The sequence below is a fragment of the Camellia sinensis genome, chromosome 1, assembly GCF_055761805.1.
Source record: "Camellia sinensis isolate YWXY chromosome 1, ASM5576180v1, whole genome shotgun sequence".
NCBI classification, from domain to species: domain Eukaryota; kingdom Viridiplantae; phylum Streptophyta; class Magnoliopsida; order Ericales; family Theaceae; genus Camellia; species Camellia sinensis.
This window is the reverse complement of record NC_138961.1, coordinates 69,754,964-69,762,643: the sequence shown is the minus strand read 5'-3', so window position 1 is coordinate 69,762,643 and position 7,680 is coordinate 69,754,964. Positions and strand designations below refer to the sequence as shown.

General features: G+C 30.2%; 1 long non-coding RNA gene across 2 annotated transcripts; it reads left to right on the top strand.

The window, feature by feature from the left end:
• The first annotated feature begins 3,416 nt into the window (after positions 1-3,416).
• LOC114311347 (uncharacterized) lies at positions 3,417-7,433 on the top strand. 2 transcript variants are annotated; one of them, XR_003646466.2, is made up of 6 exons: positions 3,417-3,986; positions 4,104-4,167; positions 6,287-6,462; positions 6,667-6,796; positions 6,903-6,955; positions 7,079-7,433. It is a non-coding gene; the product is annotated as an uncharacterized LOC114311347 (long non-coding RNA). The 2 variants fall into 2 exon arrangements; XR_014335964.1 differs by lacking the exon at positions 6,667-6,796.
• Positions 7,434-7,680: the final 247 nt, after the last annotated feature.

The window sequence follows — 7,680 nt, the reverse complement described above, 5'->3', positions numbered from 1 at the left end:
CACCATCCACACACTTTCTTAGCAATTTTCATGATAAAAATTATGAGTTCTAGACTTTTCTGAAAGATGATAAGGGACTGAGTTGGATTTGAACTCCCAAGTAATCTTTTAATTTCTTTTTAGTTTAGTCTAAACATGATAATTATTTTACAAATTTTAAAAAAAGGAATATCTAAAAAATCAATTGATTTGTGGTTTGAGTTTCATATTTTTCTAATTGATTGTTGGCCTCAGATAAATGACAATATATTATTTTCTTTTATTTATGTTAATAACTAACATATTACCCATGCTATGCATGAGATAAAATAATATATTATTTAATAAAAATATGATAATTATATTTAATTTTTTTATATTATGTAAAATAAAATTTAAATGGAAGCTACCCAATCGGGATTTTCATAAGTGTTTAAAATTAAGAAAATCAAAAAAATTAGTATGAGATATTGATCATAAGGTTTCTCACTAAAAATCTCATTTTGCTTATATAAATGGGAGTATAAGATTCACTTTATGTAAGTGAAACAATTCATTTTTTCCTTCTTGTCTTGATGTGGGATTATAAAATAAAAGTTAAATGAAAGCTAGTCAATGGGGATTTTCATAATTGTTTAAAAGTTAACAATTATTTAGGTGGGAAATTTATTTTGTATCAAGCAATTTTAGCCGTTTAATCTTTAATTAAGTGAATCTTTAATTTATTTCGAATCAAACAAATTTAGCCAATATATTTTGATAAAACCGCTAAAAGCGCAGTTAAACCAACGAAACAATCAAATCGAAAATGGTTCACCCTATCGGCTAGGTCAAAAGACCAACCAACTTGTACAAGAATTAACTAATTAAAACTTTTAAATTTTATTTTAATTTTAAAATTTAAACTGTTTTGAGTTGAAACATACATAACACTACAATATTAAATGAGAGCATATGGTTTATATAGTGAAACAACTCAATTTTTCCTCATTTTCCTGATGTGAGAATGTAAAATAAAAGTTAACAATTGTTTGGACGGAAAGTTCATTTCTAATCAAGCAATCTCAGTCGTTCAATTTTTCATAAGGTCAATCTTAATTTATTTCAAATCAAACAAATCTAAACAATATATTTTAATAAAACAGCTAAAACCGCAGTTAAAGCAATGAATCAGTCAAACCGAAAACGATTTAGCCGAATCGGCTAAGTTAAAAGACCAACTAATTTACAACAAAATTAATTAATTAAAACCTTTAAATTTTATTTTAAAATTTAAACCATCTTGAACTGAAAACATGCACAATACTATAATATTAAAGGGTAAATTACACTTTGCACCCCTGTACTTTACACAAAACCCCACTTTAGTCCCTACACAACAAACTGTGATACTTAACCCCCAGCACTTTTGATCAAGTGTCACATTGGCCCTTCTGTTAACAGTGAGGCTAACAGAAATTACCCTTTAGGGGGTTAAGTGTCACAATTTTGATGTGTAAGGACTAAAGTGAGATTTTGTATAAAATGCAGGGATGCATAGTGTAATTTACCCTCACATGTTCTCTCTCTCTCTCTCTCTCTCTCCCCAATAAAAAATTTAAAAAAGTATTTTAATCTTTTTCATTTTATTTTCATAATATATATAATTTTTAATATAAAAATTTAATTTTATAAAATTAAAATATCATTGGAAATATACCTTTAAAATGAGACTAGTATTAAATATATTTAATAAATAAATAAATAAAATAAAAAGACTTTTGTATTTGAATTGCACCTATGCACAGATTGGATTTGTGTGTTTTTTATTTCTTTTAAAAAAAATTATTTATCAGATCATCACATCATCTCACATTTTTTACACGTTTTTTTCAAAAAAAAAAACAAAAAAAAAAAAACTAGCTTTTAACCATCTTTCCAAAACTCCTTTGTATATGATTTGCACTTATGCACAGATTGGATTTGTGTGTGTGTATGTTTTTTTTTTTCCTTTAAAAAAAATTATATTCATATGATTTTTTTTTTAATGAAGATTGTTTTTGAGAATTTCAAAAATATATTATTTTTGTGTGTTTATTTTATCAAATTAATTTTTATATTTAAAAAATATTAATTTCAAAGCAAAACTAAACACAATAATTACTTTTTATTTATTTTAATTTTTTATTAAATATATTTAATATTAATCTCATTTTAAAGGTATATTTTCAATGATATTGGGCTTGTTTGGTTTGATTTTGGGAGATGAGTTTGGGAGATAAAAAGTACCAAAAGTTGTTTGGTTTGGTTTTTTTGAAAAGATGTTTTGAAAAATTATTTTGAGAGAGAGTTTTGAAAAAAGTGATTGATTTGATGTGTATGAGAGAGAGATTTTTTTGGAAAACTTGTTTGGTTTACAAGTTTTGGGAAATTTTTTTGGAAAAATTTGTTTGGTTTGAGTTTTTCTGAAAACTCATTTGTAGAGAAATTTTTCCAAAAATTTTTGGGAAATTCAAACCAAACGAACCCATTTTAATTTTATAAAATTAAATTTTTTTATTAAAAATTATATATATTATGAAAATAAAATGAAAAGGATTAAAATAGTTTTTTTATTTTTTATTTGGGGAGAGAGAAAGAGAGAGAGAACATGTGAGGGTCAATTACACTATGCACCCCTGTATTTTACACAAAATCCCACTTTAGTCCCTACACATCAAAATTGTGGCATTTAACCCCCTAAAGGATAGTTTCTGTTAGCCTCACTGTTAATCCCTACACATCCCATATTTTAAAATTGTGACATAAAATCCCACTTTAGTCCCTACAAAAAATAAGTGGGATTTTGTGTAAAGTGCAGGGGTACAAAATGCAATTTACCCAATATATAATTACCGATATCCGATCATCCTATTTTTTGCATGAATATTCTATATAACGAATTCTAGAAAGTGAATAGTTTGGATTATCAAAACGGGTCCTATGGTGTGCACCACAAATCTTTTAAATTCTCTCATATTGAGATCTCAATATAAAAAAAAATCCAACTCAAGAAATATATTTATAATTTACTCTTTCAATAAATAATAATAATTCATGGTATAAAAATACAATCATTATATTATTATTATTAATTTTCAAAAGGACTGGGAAAGAATTTGCACATGGGCTATCGTTGTGCTTTGCACGCTTTCTTTGTCTAATATTGTTATCATTTTTTATTATTATTATTATTATTATTATTATTTTTTTTAATTTCCACCTCATTACTAATCAATAAGTTTTGAGACACGCAACAAATTATGAAATTAATCACAATATATATATATATATATATAAACGTGGCAATATATATTGGATGATGATTGGCCCTTTATTAAAAGAAATTTTACTCAAAATACTCCATCTATATTTTTTATGATGAACTCTTGTGTCGATTGTGTTCCTAAACTCATTGCATTAACAGTGAGACCCAAAATTTGGTCGTCTCAACAATAGGCAAATAAAATCTCATCCTCTCGCCCTCATTTGTCGAATGCATGCTCTTGATCTGTTCTCTCTTCTCTCTGTCTAGGGCTCTCTGTCTAAGACTCTAATGGAGATCTAAGATCTTCAGCTTCAATCGTCTGGGACTTCAATGGAGATCTAAGATCTTCAGCTTCAATCGATCTCATTTTCATGATGGATCTCATCTTCATGATCGATCTCATACTCCAACGCAGATCTGTCTTCTCTCCCTTTTCGTTTCCGCACCAGCACCCCTTCTTGCTCAAGTCTGTGTGTGTGTGTGTGTGTGTAATGTATATATATATATATATATATATGGCAGAATGTTTTTAGTGTGCAGGTGTTTGGATCTGTGAACTGGAAGAGAAGATGAATCGGTGCAGGGAGATTAGCGGGGTCTCGATTTCTGCATCTGACTCCATCTTCTTCTGTAAACCTTGATGAATCGGTGTTTTGTTTTATTTGTGTATCTTGAATCCCTCCGTAAACAACCAATTTAGACCTTCGAGATGGCATCTGAAGTATATGATCTAACTTTTTCTGTTTTTTCATTAATATATTGCATTTTCATTAATTTTACTCTCAATTTCTGTATAAAAAAAAATCTGATTTCGTTGTTTTTATTGAATAAATTCCAGTCATCAAACTGAGATTTTGGACTCTAAAGCAAAGATGGAGCTTCTTGACATCATTCTAACCAAGGTATACACTCCTCCTTCATATGTATTTTCGACTCTAAAGCAAATATAATTTCTGTAGTTTGATTCTTAAATTTGATATGATTTTCTATTGTTTCAAATTTGCAACTATTCATGATTTCATTAATTTATACATTGCATCAATGCCTTGTTGCTAAACTATTACGTGCAACTTTGCAGCTAGAGACTCATGGCTTTCATCTGATTCATGTTTGCAACTTATCTTTCTCTTTTAATGAGCATTGATTTTATTTTATTTTCCTTTTTCTTTGGGGGTTGGAACACATTGAGAACAAAAGATATCTGTAGTGTTGAATTAGTTCATTCATTTCTTTGTGATTTTATTATGTTGGAAGTTCTACATTTAAGTTAGTGTTGTTTCCTTCTCAAGTCTTGGTGCCCAAATTTATGAATTGAGGCAAAGGAAATGTAGAAAGATCTTTTTCCTTGTGTTTGTATTTGGGGAGTGGTGTGGGGGGCTAAATTTCTTAACAAAGTTGACTATTCAAACAAAAAGTGCTTCAAATGCGCAAATTATTTCTTGGCATGTGATTTACTTCAGCTTTTGCCAAAGTACTCTCTCTCATATTGTTAAGTGAGAGAATTTTGAGCCTGATTTCTCTTACTTTGTTTTCCAACTTCGTCAATTTAGTAAATAATTAACTTCTATACTACAGCATATAGGCATTTATTTTGTTGAGACTGCAGTTTGCTAGTGTCTTGAAGTGCATTTAATGTACTTTTTAAAATTAGCTACTGCCTATGTAATTTAGTCTCATCAAGTATGACGAGATGTCCAAGGCAACATTGACATTCTACCTTATGAAAATCCTTTATTCCACGACTTCACCTTATTGATTATGCTTTGAACCAAGTTTCTGGAGTAACTGTAAATCTGAGGCATTGTTGGGTTGTGTCTCTTACTAATCCCTGTTGACCTTATATGTAGATGTTTGGTAATATTTGTTTCTGTTTATGTTTTCGAAACAACTGTGAACTGTAAATAACACATGTTTGACAACTGCATTCGTTTCCAAAAAAATGTTCGACAGATATGGAATTTTACAAAATATTAGGAAATAAAAAAGTGTTTTCACTTGATTTGAAAACAAGTTTTCATTTGCTCCTCCCTCCCTCACCACCTCCAGCACGCTCCCTCCAGCCACCTAATCCCACCTGCCACCACCTTTGGCAGTCTCCCCACCCCTCTAGTGCCACTTCCAACACCCCCCACCCTGGTCCACCCCTTCCGAAAACTCACCAAACATGTTTTCTTGTTTTTGTTTGCTTTGAGAATATTTGCATGTACCAAACATGTGTTTTGTTTTTAGCAAAAATAAACATAAACATGATTTCTTTTTTTGTAAACAAAAACCAATAAATTGTATGCTTCTATGTTTCCTCACCTAACCAAGTGCAAGTGGGAAATTCTAGACCAAGTATCACTATTAGACAAAATATCAGATAGGGATGGAGTGATTCCAACCAAGTTTTCCAGAGGATGGGATTGGATTTTTTTGACAAAAAATTCTTTCAATTTGAAAACAAAAGTTCATCTTATTTATGTTGTTGCTTCTGTTTTTAGAATTTTAAATAAAAGATTTTATAGAAGTATCCTGAACTTGTCCATAAGGTATCTGGTTGTATTCTAGCTATATCTGTTTCCCTAGTTAGTATATGAAAAACTAATTGGTTGATAGAACCCAAGATGACAATTACTATGCTTTTCTCAATTTGTAAAACATGCATATTATGTTATTTCATGTTTTTGTTTTAAGCCTTGCTCTGTATTACTGAGCAATAGTTTAGGAGCTGTGCATTATTGTATTTGCATGATGAAACCGAACTTTTTGGACCAAAGAGATGTGCTTCTTGATAACCGTTACATATGTTTTAGGAAATCGTGTGATTTAATGTGTGCATTTTGTGGCTGTTAGAAGTTATAAATTGTTGGGCTATGGACTTCAAGAAGTAAACAACTTAATAACAAAGGAAGCTTCTGAAAAAAATGAAGACCGTCTTCTCACAGTGTTACTATATTGTTTTTGTAATTCTTGTTTTATTTATATTAATATTTTCCGTTGAACAAGGGCCATAATTATTGTCTTTCCTCATGTAACCAGGTTCTATGCTGCAGAAGTTCTTTTCGCACTCGAGTATCTGCACATGTTGGGAGTTGTGTACTGCGACCTTAAACCAGAAAGTGTTCTTGTACGTGATGACGGCCACATAATGCTTTCAGACTTTGACCTTTCTCTAAGGGTCATAATGCTTTCAGTCCCTTTGTATGACACTCTTGGTGAGTAGTCTATTCAAATGCCATCTCACGTAATTCAGAGAGTCTAAAAGTTGAATTTGTGACCCTTCAAGAATTGTGGTTTTAATGTGTGCGCATTTGTTCTTTGTGCTGTCAAGTTGTATCAGAATTCGATTTCAAGGACTTAATTTCCTTTGTTAAGTCATGGAGAATGTGTGCTTTCTGTCGTATTGCTACTACTTTCAGGTTTTCCCATTCCAGCAAGTGCATCACTAGCGGTGTTCTATCCTTGGAGATTTCCTTCTTGTTTCCTTTGTCAACTGCACTTAGTGAACAAACATTACTGGAGGCCTAATGCAAAAAAATTTTGAGATAGGTGTTGGATCTTTAGTGCACATCTAAGAATAAGCTACATATTCACTTCTTTCTAAACCAACATTATTTGTTAAGCTTATTTTGACACATTTTTTTCTTACTTGTAGTGCATCGTTGATACACAGCATCCATTGGTGATCCTTGGAAACTGTCTTTTGGGGTATGGCTTTACTTAAACATTGTTTTCATGCATATTCTTCAATTAATTTTTTTTCCCCTTCAATGTGTTTCTATGAGATGGCAGTAACCTTCATCTTTGTTATATTGTTTTTGCTGACCACAGGGTTGAAGTCTGCAAACACTAAATGATATTTTCTTAAGTAGTTTGTATTAGATAAGCCTGTTGCACTGAATCCGTGCAGAGTTTTGTAGTTCTTATTGATATTTTTTTTCTTCTCTCCTGATGACTGTTGGTTAGAGTGCCAACATAAACAGTAACTGAAGATTCTGAAAGAGATTTTACGTACTATAACTGAGGTAGCTGTCATCTTGTTTAGTAATATTTCAGTAATCTTGTTCATTTATGTAATCTTGTTTAGTAATATTTCAGTAATTTAGTTTGTTTAAATTTTTGTAAAGTTTTACTTTCTATGTACTTGGTAGTTTGGGAATAGAATGCTTTGATGTGTGAATGTCAATTTTTATTTTCTTTTTATTTTTATAATTTTATGGTTGGATGATAAATTTAATTTTTGTAAATTTTTAGCTATCAAATTAAATGGTTATAAAATGTTTTTAAACTGACTTTTAGTGACGAAAATATATGGTAGAGAGTCATTTATCCTTTAGCGACCAAAAATAATTGTTGTTAAAAATGTCACTATTTTGTATTTTGCGACCAAATAGGAACATTTTCTGATGAAGTATTAGCGACGAAATGTTTTA